Source organism: Tamandua tetradactyla, chromosome 16, assembly GCF_023851605.1.
Source record: "Tamandua tetradactyla isolate mTamTet1 chromosome 16, mTamTet1.pri, whole genome shotgun sequence".
NCBI lineage: Eukaryota > Metazoa > Chordata > Mammalia > Pilosa > Myrmecophagidae > Tamandua > Tamandua tetradactyla.
Window position 1 is genome coordinate 13,303,183 of NC_135342.1, and position 12,923 is coordinate 13,316,105.

Consider the following 12,923-nt stretch of genomic DNA (forward strand, 5'->3'; position numbering starts at 1 on the left):
CTTATGGAGCGCTTTCTCCAGGCAGGGGCAGAGCGGGTCTCCCCAGCCGGGTCTCTCCCCAGACCCGCCGCCCTATGGCGAGAGGGAGGCCCCTCTTGGAGGGGTGGGACCGGGTCTGGCGGCCTCAGGTCCAGAATCATCATGGAACTGATTCTCTGACCCATCCACCAGCCGCACGTGCCACTCGAGGCCCGGCGCCTGTGCCCCCCAACCCGGCTCCCCCTCTTCTCCCGCCTCAGTCTGCGGGTCCTGGTTGCGTGCCCCCCCGCCCCAAGAGAACCTCTTTTGTTGCTCAGATGTGGCCTCTCTCTCCAGCCAACCCAACAAGCAAACTCACCACCCTCCCCCTCTCTACGTGGGATATGACTCCCGGGAGTGTGGACCTTCCTGGCAACGTGGGACAGAAATCCTGGAATGAGCTGGGACTCAGCATTAAGGGATTGAGAAAACCTTCTCAACCAAAAGGGGGAAGAGTGAAATGAGACAAAGTGTCAATGGCTGAGAGATTCCAAACAGAGTGGAGAGGTTATCCTGGAGGTTATTCTTACACATTAAGTAGATATCACCTTGTTATTCAAGATGTAATGGAGAGGCTGGAGGGAACTGTTTGAAAATGTAGAGCTGTGTTCCAGTAGCCATGTTTCTTGAGGATGATTGAATAATGATACAGCTGTCACAATGTGGCTGTGTGTCTCATGCTCCTTTTATCTACCTTGTCAACAGACAATTAGAACATATGGAATAAAAATAAATAATAGGGGGAACAAATGTTAAAATAAAAAAATGTTCATAAGGGCATAAAGGATATAAACAAGATGCTGGGAGAGCATAAAGAAGAATTTGAAAGAATAAATATAAAAATAGCAGCTCTGGCGGGCCGCGGTGGCTCAGCGGGCAAAGTGCTTGCCTGCTATGCCGGAGGACCTCGGTTCGATTCCCGGCCCCAGCCCATGTAACAAAAACGGAGAAACAGAATACAATAAAACAAGAAAATGTTTAAAAATGTTTCCCTTCCTTCCTTCTATCCTTCCTTCCTTCTCTCTGTCTTTCCTTAAAAAAAAAAAAAAAAAAAAAAAAAAAAAAAATAGCAGCTCTCACAGTGATGAAAGATACTGTACACCAAATTAAAAATATACTAAATACGCACAACAGCAGATTTGAAAAGTCAGAAGAAAGAATAAGTGAGCTAGAAGACAGGACAATTGAATTCAAGTGCACAGAAGAACAAATAGCAAGAAAGATGGGGAAAAAATGGAACAGGATTTCAGGGAAATGATTGACAACATGAAGAGCACAAATATAAGAATCTTTGGTGTTCCAGAAGGAGAGGAGAAGAGTAAAGGGCTAGGAAGAGTAGTTGAAGAGATAAGGGAAGAAAATTTCCCAATCCTTAGAAAATATAAATATGCAAATCAAAGAAGCCCAATGAACCCCACATAGAATAAATTCAAATAGCCCTCCTCCAAGACACACACTAATCAGATTGTCAAATGTGAAAGAGAAGCAGGAAGTCCTGTAAGCATCAAAAGAAAAGTGACCCACTATATACAAGGGAAAGCACATAGGACTGAGTTCAGACTACTCAGCAGATACCGTGCAGTGAGAAGGCAGTAGCATGAAAAAGTTAAGATCTTGAATGAAAAAAACTTCCACCCAAGAATTCTTTATCCAGCCAAGTTGTCCTTCAAAATTGAGGGAGAGATCAAAATCTTCTCAGACAAGCAAAGGCTAAGAGAATTTGTCAACAAGAGGCCTGCCCTACAAGAAATAACACTAAAGGGAGTTCGATACACTGTAAAAAAGAGACAGGCGCGGGTGGTGCAATGGTGGCTCAGTGGCAGAATTCTCGCCTGCCATGCCGGAGACCCAGGTTCGATTCCCAGGACCTGCTCATCCAAAACAAAACAAAAAACAGACAGAGAGAAACAAGAGACGAAATTCTGGAGAAAAGCAAAGAACTGAAGAGAATCAGTAAGGGTAACTTAAAGGATAAAAAGAGAGAGAGGGAAAATAATACATAGATCTGAGAAATAAAAATTAAAGGATAAGATGGTAGACTCGAGAACTGCTCTTACAGTAATAACTTTGAATGCTAATGAACTAAACTCACCAATTAAAAGACACAGCTTGGCAGAATAGATTTAAAAATATTATGCATCTATATGCAGCTTACAAGAGACTCGTCTTAGACCCAAAGACACAAATAGATTGACTGTGAAAGGATGGCAAAAGATCATCTAAGAAAGCTGTAACCAAAAGAAACCAGAAGTAGCTATACTAATATTAGATAAAGTAGACTTTAAATGTAAAGATGTCATATGAGACAATGAAGGGCACTACATAATAATAAAAGGGACAACTCACCAAGAAGAAATAACAATCATAAATCTTTATGCTCCCAATCAAGGAGCTCCAAAGGACAGGAGGCAAATGTTGGGAAAATTGAAGGAAGAAATAGGCAATAATAGTGGGAGACTTCAAAACACCACTCTCCTCTATAGATAGAACAACCAGATAGAGGATCAACAAGAAAACAGAGAACTCAAACAATGTGATAAAGGAATTAAACCTAATAGACATATACAGATTAGTGCACCTCAAAACAAGAAGATATACATTTTTCTCTAGTGCTAATGGAAAGTTCTCCAGGATAGATCATATGCTGGGACACAAAACAGGTCTTTATAAATTTAATAAGATTGAAATTATTCAAAGCGTTTTCTCAGACTACAGGAGATTAAGCTGGAAATCGATAACCATTAAAGAACCAGAATTTTCACAAATACATGGAGATGAAACAACACACTGCTAAATAATCAGTGGGTCAACGAAGGAATTGGTAAATATCCGGAGAGGAATGAAAATGAGAATACAACATATCAGAATTTATGGGATGCAGCAAAGGCTGTGCAGAGAGGGAAGTATATTCTCCTATATTCCCATATTAAAAAGAAGAATGAGTAAAGTTCAAGGTTTTAAATGCTCACCTGGAGGAACAAGAAGAAGAACAGCAAACTAACCCCGAAGCAAATAGAAGAAGAGACATAACAAAGATTAAAGCAGAAATAAACTAACTGGAGAACAAAAAAGAAATAGAATCAACAAAACCAAAAGTCGGTTATTTGAGAAAATCAATAAAATTGGTGGACCCCTTGCTAGACGGACAAAGAAAAAAGGAGAGGGGATACAAATAAATAGAATCAGAAATGAGAAGGGGATCGTCATGCATCCTGAAGAAATTTTAAGAATCATAAGAGAAGACTGTGAACAGCTACACACCGATAAACTAGACAACCTAAATGAAATGGACAAATTCCTAGAAGTGCATGAACAACCTACAAAGACTCGAGAAGAAATGCAAGATCTCAATAAACCAATTTTAGGTAAAGAGATTCAATCAGTCCTCAAAAATCTTCCTACAAAGAAAAGCTCAGGGTCAGATGGCTTCACAGGGGAATTTTTTTTTTTTTTTTTTTTTTTTTTTTAAAGGAAAGACAGAGAGAAGGAAGGAAGGATAGAAGGAAGGAAGGAAGGAAGAAAGGGAAACATTTTTAAACATTTTCTTGTTTTATTGTATTCTGTTTCTCCGTTTTTGTTACATGGGCTGGGGCCGGGAATCGAACCGAGGTCCTCCGGCATAGCAGGCAAGCACTTTGCCCGCTGAGCCACCGCGGCCCGCCCTTCACAGGGGAATTTTATCAAACATTCCAAAAAGAACTAACACAAACCCTGTCCATACTCTTCCCAAAATGTGAGGAAAATGGAACACTACCTACCACATTTATGAAGCTAACATCACTCTGACTTACAAAAAAGGAAAATTATAAGCCAATCTCCCTAATGAACATAAATGCAGAAATTCTCAACAAAATACTAACAAATTGAATCCAACAACACATTAAAATAATTACACGCCATGGCCAAGTGGAACTTATACCAGGAGTGCAAAGATGGTTCAACACAAGAAAATCAATCTGTGCAATGCAGCATATTAACAAATTGAAAGAGAAAAATCACATGATCATCTCAATTGATGCTAAAAAAGCATTCAACAAAATTCAGCATCCTTGTCTGATAAAACACTTCAAAAGGTGAGAATCGAGGGAAACTTCCTCAATATTATAAAGGGCACATATGAAAAACCCATAGCCAGCATCATACTTAAGCATGAGAAATTGAACACCTTCCCATTAAAATTGAGAATGAGACAAGGATGCCCACAGTCACCACTGTTATTCAGCATCATACTAGAAGTCCTAGCTGGAGCAATTAGACAGGAAAAAGAAATAAAATGCATCCAAATAGGAAAGAAAGAAGTAAAACTTTCATTATTTGCAGATGACATGTTCCTGTACTTGGAAAACCCTGAGAAATCTATGAAAAAGCTACTTGAGCTAATAAACAATTTCAGCCAAGTAGCGGGATACAAGATTAATGCAAAAATCAATCCTGTTTCTATATACAAGTAATGACCCATCTGAGGAGACAATTAAGGGAAAAAATTCCATTCAAAATAGCAACTAAAAGAATCAGGTACCTAGAAATAAACTCAACCAGGGATGCTAAGGACCTGTACACAGAAAACTACAAAACATTGCTAAAAAAAATCAAAGAAAATCTAAATAGGTGGAAAAACATTCCATGTTCATGAATAAGAAGGTTGAATGTCATTAAGATGTCACTGCTACCCAAATTGATCTACAGATTCAATGCAATACCATTCAAAATTCCAACGACCTACTTGGAAAAGCTAGTTATCAAATTTATTGGAAGGGAAAAAGACTTCAAATAGTTAAAACTACCTTTTAAAAAAAAAAAAGCAAAGTGGGAAGACTAACACTTCCTGATTTTAAAGTTTATTATAAAGCCACAGTGGTCAAAACAGCATAGTACTGGCACAAAGAGAGAAATATTGACCACTGGCGTCAAATTGAGAGAGCTGAGACAGACCACCAAATCTACGGTCAGTGGATCTCTAACAAGGTCCCCAAATCCACTGAACAGGGACAGAAATAGTCATTTTTACTGTCAGAAAAATAGTCATTTCAATAAATGGGCATGGGAAAACTGGATATCAATAGCCAAAAGAGTGAAAGGGACCCCTACCTTACACCCTATACAAAAATTAACTGGAAATGAATCAAAGACCTAAATGTAAGAGATAGTACCATAAAACTCCTAGAAGAAAATGTAGAGAAACGGCTTCAAGACTTAGTCATAGGAGGTAGCTTCTTAAACCTCATACCTAAAAGTACAAGCAATGGAATTAAAAATAGATAAATGGAACTCATCAACCAAAAAGGCGTCTGTGCCTCAAAGGATTTTGTCAAAAAGGTGAAGAGGCAGCCAATTCAATAAGAGGAACTATTTGGAAACCACATATTGGACAAAGGTTTGATATCCTGTGTAAAAAAGAAATTATACAACTCCATAACAAAAAAATAAACATGTTTATTATCTCCTCTTCCTTAGCTATAAGGGAAAAACAAATCAAGACTCAATGAGACATAACCTCACACCTGTAAGAATGGCTCCTATTAAACAGAGAACTACAAATGTTGAGGAGGATGTGGAGAAGTTGGAACACTTATTCCCTGTTGGCGGGAATGTATAATGGTGCAGCTGCTGTGGAAAACAGTTTGGCGGTTCCTCAGAAAACTAAATATCCAGTTACCCTATGACCCAGCAATTCCAATTACCTGGTATTTACCCAGAAGAGCTGAAAGCAGTGACATGAACAGACATTTGCACATTGATATTCATAGCGGCACTATTAACAATTGACAGAAGGTGGAAACGATCCAGGTGCCCATCAACAGACAAGTGGATAAACAAAATGTGGTATATACACACGGTGGCTATCACGCAGCAGTAAGATGACATGATGTCCTGAAGCACATGACCACATGGATGAAACTTGAGGACATAATACTGAGTGAAATAAGCCAGAAACAAAAGAACAGACACTGCATAATTTCTGCTGTTATGACTCTGGTAAAGGTAATCCCAGACGCTTATACCATAGGGGCCTAGCGCTACACAGAAGCCAGAGACGGGTGAAGAGTTACCCAGTGAGGTTGTACTTAACTGTAAGGGAATGGATAGAAGTAAAGGTAGTTCATTAGTGGGGTTATAAGTAACATTGTCATATTGAAGGTGAATAGGACTGAAAAGGGTTCTATACAGCCATATAGCCCACTGATTAACTCTACAATTATAAATAAGTTCTTGTACAAACTACTTCAAAGGTCTGATCTTGTACAAAGAGTCAACTATAAAGTGGTAAAGGAGGAAAACTAACATTGCATACCATGGCCTATAATTAACAGGAAGACATCAACAGTGCCACAGTAATACCAGGGGTAATTAATAGGGGAAGGGGGGACAAGTAATAAGGGGGGTTTCGATTTGATATTTGGTGAGGCTGTATTTACCATTTTTTTTGTCTCTTTGCACCAATGAAAATTGTCTAAAATTGAGTGTTGATGATTATGCAACTAAGTGAGGGCACCGTAAGACATGGATTGTTTATTTCGAACATCATCCATCATGCCCAATTGTGCTGGTTTGAAAGGATGTATGTCCCCTAGAAAAGCCATGTTTTAATCAAAATCCCATTTTGTAAAGGGAAAATAATCCCTATTCAATACTGTATGTTTGAATCTGTAATTAGATCATCTCCCTGGAGATGTAACCCAATCAAGAGTGATTGTTAAACTGGATTAGGTGACAACATGTCTCCACCCACTTGGGTGGGTCTTGATAAGTTTCTGAAGTCCTATAAAAGAGGAAACATTTTGGAGAATGAAGGAGATTCAGAGAGAGCAGAGCAGAATGACATAGCCATGAGAAGCAGAGTTCACCAGCCAGCAATGTTTGGAGATGAAGAAGGAAAATGCCTCCCGGAGATCTTCACAAAACGGAAGCCAGGAGAAGAAGGTAGCAGATGACGCCGTGTTCGCCATGTGCCCTTCCAGATGAGAGAGGAACCCTGACCGTGTTCACCATGTGCCTTTCCAGATAAGAGAGAAACTCTGAACTTCACTGGCCTTCTTGAACCAAGGTATCTTGCCCTGGATGCCTTAGATTGGATATTTCTAAAGACTTGTTTTAATTGGGACATTTTCTCGGCCTTGGAACTGTAAACTAGCATTTGATTAGACTTCCCTTTTTAAAAACCATTCTGTTTCTGGTATATTGCATTCTGGCAGCTAGCAAACTGAACACCAATAGATGGAGGGAAAGTTCTCAGATGACTGAAAAGCAGAATGGCCAACTATGATGTATACATATGACGGAATATTGTGTGGTTACAAAAAAGAATGAAGTGGTGAGGCATGCTCTTCTAGTTTGCTAGCTTGGTTCAAGAAGGCCAATGAAGTTCAGAGTTTCTCATCTGGAAAGGCATATGGTAAACACAGTCAGGGCTTCTCTCTCATCTGGAAGGGCACATGGCGAACATGGCATCATCTGCTAGCTTCTTCTCCTGGCTTCCTGTTTCATGAAGCTCCCCGGGAGGCATTTTCCTTCTTCATCTCCAAAGGTCGCTGGCTTGTGGACTCTCTGCTTTGTGGTGCTGCAGCCTTCTCTGCTCTCTCCGAATCTCCTTCATTCTCCAATATGTTTCTTCTTTTATAGGACTCCAGAAACTAATCAAGACCCACCCAAATGGGTAGGGACATGCCTCTGCCTAATCCAGCTTAACAACCACTCTTGATTAAATCACATCGCCAGGGAGATGATCTGATTACAGTTTCGAACATACAGTATTGAATAGGGATTATTCTACCTTTATGAAATGGGATTTTAATTAAAACATGGCTTTTCTAGGGTCCATACATCCTTTCAAACCAGCACACATACAATGAAGTGACTAAATCATGGGAACATTGTGTTGTGCAAAATGAGCCAGAAACAAAGTAACAAATGTGGTATGGTCTCCTTTAGAAAATGCTCATAAGAAATTGGAGCCTAGGTTGTAAGCCTTTGGAGTTGTAAGTGTGTTTCTAGATTCTGAGATGCTGTGCTATGTAAGCCGGTATTTTCCTGGATATTTGGGCACCTCTGTGACACTTAAGATGCAGAGCTGAGCTCCGCAGCTCTAAAAGTCAGCATTGTTACATACAACAACAGTTAAAGTAACTGAAAAAGGGGTCGGGCTTCAGTTAGAGACAAAAAAAAAACAAAGCTAATTTGGTTGGGACTAAGGTAAATCAGAATATAAGGCAAAGGACGTAGTGTGCATATTCTAGAGCCTCACCTACTGAGTGAGAGCAAAGGCAGAGAGATTTATTATGTTTAGAACCTAAATCTTCTGTAACAAATCATCAAATTGACCTGCCTGGATAACTCATTTAAAAACCCAAACATAAGCGGCGTGATAGTGGCTCGGCGGCGGTGGCAGAATTCTCGCCTGCCATGCCGGAGACCTGGGTTGGATTCCCACTGCCTGCCCATGCAAACAAACAAACAAACAAAACAAAACACGTGGAGCCCAGAACAGGAATGAGGCAATTCAAAAGTACTGGTAGAGTCCCTTGAGGGCTTGAAGAAAAAATACAAAACTACTAAACCTTCCCACCTGGAAGCCCCTGGTACTCTCTCAAACATTATGGACTCCCCATAAAATAGGCCAAGCCTTTGATTTTGAGGCTGACCCTTACAAAACTTACTTTTGTAGTGGAAAGCTAAGACTACCTATAATTACACCTAAGAGTTGCTTCCAGGAAACTTCTTTTGTTACTCAGATGTGGCCTCTCTCTCTCTCTAAATCCAACTCTGCAAGGAAAATCATTGCCCTCCCCCCTACGTGGGACATGATATCCAGGGGTGAAAGTCTCCCTGACAACGTGGGACATGACTCCCAGGGATGAGCCTAGCCCTGGCACCGTGGGATCAACAATACCCTCCAGAGTAAAAGGGGGAAAATAAATGTAACAAAATAAGGCATCAGTGGCTAAGAGAATTCAAATGGAATTGAGAGGTTATTCTGGAGACTACTCTTAAGAAAGTGTAAGTTAGATATTACTAATTGTCACAACTTGCCAAACCCAAACCAACACCATTCTTGATAACCCTTAAGAACACCTAGGGCTCTGTCTGAGATTATACAAAAGTTTCACGTACTAAAATTACTTTCCAGAAGCCTGCAACTTCCAGATGGTTCCCAGGCCAGGTAACTCCTGAAACCCAGAGGCCCAGCCTCTACAGAGCATCAACCACATCCATCTCCTATCCCATATTATTGACACCCCTTTGCAACATGAAAAAGTTAGAAAGGGCATAACCCAAATACCCACTAAAGACTGGGAGAATGATCAAAAGGAGAAGGAGGAGTTACAACAGAGAAGTTAGGATATAACAAATGAGTGTGACTGCTGATTACTATATTGATATTTCTTTTTAGTCTCCAGTGTCTTAGATCAGCTAGAAGGAAAAACCTAAAATTGTGGAACTGTGGCCCATACCAAACTCTGAATTCTGTTCTATAACTATTTATTAAAATGTACTTTAAAACTTATTGGGTTTCTGTGTAAATGTTATATCTCACAATTTAAATTTTTTTAAAGATTTGTACATCTATATTTATGAAAGATATTGGGCTGTAATTTTTTGTTTGTTGTTTTTTGTTTTTGTAAACTCTTTGGTTTGGGTATTGGGGTAATATTAGATTTATAAATGAATTGGGAATTCCTTCCTCTATTTTCTGGAAAAAAAATGTATAGAATTGGTGTTAATTCTTCTTTAATGTTTGGTAGAATTCTCCAGGGGAATCATCTGGAGAATTTCCTTTGGGGGAGCTTTTATATTACAAATTCAATCTCCTTAACAGTTGCAGGACTAGTCAAATTATCTATCTCATATTGTGTGAGTTGTAGTAGTTGGTGTTTTTCAAGGAATTGGTTCATTTCATCTAAATTGTCAAAAGTATGTGTATAGAGTTTTTCTAGTAGATTCTTATTATCATTTTGATGTCAGCAAGGTTTGCAGAGATAACCCATTTCATTCCTAATGCTGGTATTTTTTTAATCGTCTCCCTTTTTTTTCTTTGCCAGTCTTATTAGAAGTTCATGGGTTTTATTGCTCTCTTCAAAGAATTAGCTCTTTGTTTCATTGGCTTTCTTTATTATTTTTCTGTTTATTTTTATCTTTTTTTTTAGGTTCCTGAGATGGAAGCCCAGATAATTGATTTGAGACTTTTCCTCTTTTCTTATTTATGCACTTAATACTATAAATTTCTTTCTCAGGGCTGCTTTAATTGTGTCCCACAAATTTTGATCTGTTGAATTTTCATTTTCAGTTCAGTTCAATGTATTTTTTAAATTTCCCTTGAGATTCCTTCTTTTTATTTAGAAATGTGTCATTCAGTTTCCAAGTTTGTATATCTTCCTGTTTTCCACTAATGATTTCTAGTTTGATGGCACTGTGATTGGAGAACATACTGTGTGATTTCAATTCTTTTAAATTTGTTGAGGTTTGTTGTATGACATTGTAGGCACTTAAAAAGAATGTGTATTCTGTCATCAAGTAGAGTTTTCTGTAAATGCCCATTGGATCCTATTAGTCAATTGTGGTGTTCAGTCCTTCTATATCTCTGATGATTTTCCTTCTAGTTCGTCTATCAGTTATTGAGAGGGGAGTATTGAAGTCTTTGATTATAACTGGAAACTTGACTCTCTTTTCAATATTGTCAGTTTTGTAGCTCTGTTTTGTGGTGCACATATATTTAGAATTGCTACGTCTTCTTCGTGTATTGACCTTTTATTATTATATAATGTCCTTCTCTTTCCCTTGAAATTTACTTTACTCTGAAAGCTATTTGGTATTTATATAACTACTTCTGCTTTTTGGGGGGGGTAATTAAGATTTGAATGACATATCTTTTTCCAAATGTTTTACTTCCCTAGCTGTGACAAGAAATAAAATTCAAAAGATGAATAAAAAGGGGAGCAAATGTTAAAATAAATTTAGAGTGAAATGCTGGTGGTCGGTGAGGGGGAGGGGTGGGGGTATGGTATGTATGAATTTTTTTCTGTTTTCTTTTTATTTCTTTTTCTGAATAGATGCAAATGTTCCAAGAAATGATCATGATGATGAATATGCAACTATGTGATGCTATTGTGAATTACTGACTACATATGTAGAACAGAATGATAAAAAAAAAAAAAAGAAATAAAATTCAGTGGGTTGACTTGAACAATGGACATTTATTGGCTCAAGGTCTTGAAGCTAGGAGAAATCCAAAAGCAAAGTGTCAGCAAGGTAATGCTTTCTCCCCGAAGACTGTGGTGTTCTGGAGAAGGCTGTCAGCAATCCTTGATCCTTGGCTTTTCCATCACATGGTGATGCACACAGCAGCATTGCCTCCTTTCTCTTCCAAGTCCTTGACTTCCAGCTTCTGAGTGGTCCCTGTGGCTTCGCCCTCTATCTGACCTTCACTCTCCTTATAAACGACTCAATAATCCTGATTAAAGCCCAACCTGATTCACTTGGGCCACACCAAATCTGAACTAACATCTTGAAGAGAACTTATTTACCATAGTCCACACCCACTGGAATGTGGATCAAAACCAAGACCTATGTCCCAACTGGAGCACACAATTCAATCTACCATGTCGTCCTTTTACTCTCAACTTGCCTAGATAATATTTGAAGTGAGTTTCTTAGAAGTAGCATAAAATTGAGTCATTTTTTAGTCCACTCTACCAATCTGTCTTTTCATTGGCGCATTTAAACCATTTACATTTATTGTAATTTTTATATGTTAGGACTTAGGTCTGCAGCTTTACTTTTTGTTTCCAGTTTGTTCTCTGTTTTCTTTTTCTTATCTTCCAGTGGGATACTTGAACATTTTTTATAATTCCATTTTGACTTAACTATAGCTTTTTTCTGAGCATATCTTTTTGTGTGGTTTTTTTAGTGGTTGCTTTAAGTATTGCATTATGAATACATAATTTATCACCATCGACTGGTGATACCATTTTGCCAGTTCAAGTAAGGCATAGAAACCTTACCTCCCTTTATGACCCTTTACATTCTCCCATTTATAACATAATTGTCTTAAATATTTCTTCTACATAAAATTAGACCCGTATCAGACACTGTTACAGTTTTTGCTTCAACAGTCAAATGTCATATTTAAAACTCAAGAGAAGAAGGAAAGTCTATCTACCCATATTTTTGCTCACTATGTTATTTCATCCTTCCTGATGTTTCAAGCTCCCTCCTCTTATCATTTGCTTTCTATTCAGAGAAATTCCTTTCACCGTTCTTTTAGGGTAAGCCTGCCAGTGACAGATATTCTTAGTTTTCCTTAATCTGAGAATATTTTCATTGTCCCTTCACTCCTGAAGGATAGCTTCACTGGGTGTAGGATTATAGGTTAACAGTTCTATTCTTTCAGGACTTAACAAATATTGTGTCACTTTCTTCTATCCTCCATGATTTCTGTTGAGTAATATGCAGTTCAAATTGTTTTTCCCCTAGAGGTAAAGTGTTGTTTTACTCTTGCTGAATTCAAGAATTTTTCTTTGTCTTTAGCTTTCAGAAATTTGACAATGGTGTGTCTAAGTGTGGATTTCTTTGAATCTATCTTCTTAATGTTTCACTTGGTTTCTTGAATCTGTACACTTATGCTTTTGCCAAAGTTGAGTTTTCAGCCATTACTTCTTTGAACAATTTTTCACCCCTGCCTTCTTTCTTTTCTCCTTCCAGGATTCCAGTGATTCTAAGGTTAAATCTTTCAATATAGTCCAACAGCTCCCTGCGTTTCTGTTCTTTTTTGTTTCCAGACTATTTTCTTTGTGTTGTTCGGATTAAGTAATTTCTATCATTCTATTTCTAGTTGACTGATTCTTTCCTTTGTCCCCTTGATTCCTCTGTTGAGCCCATCCATAAGTTCTTTTTATTTTGGTTACTGTGTT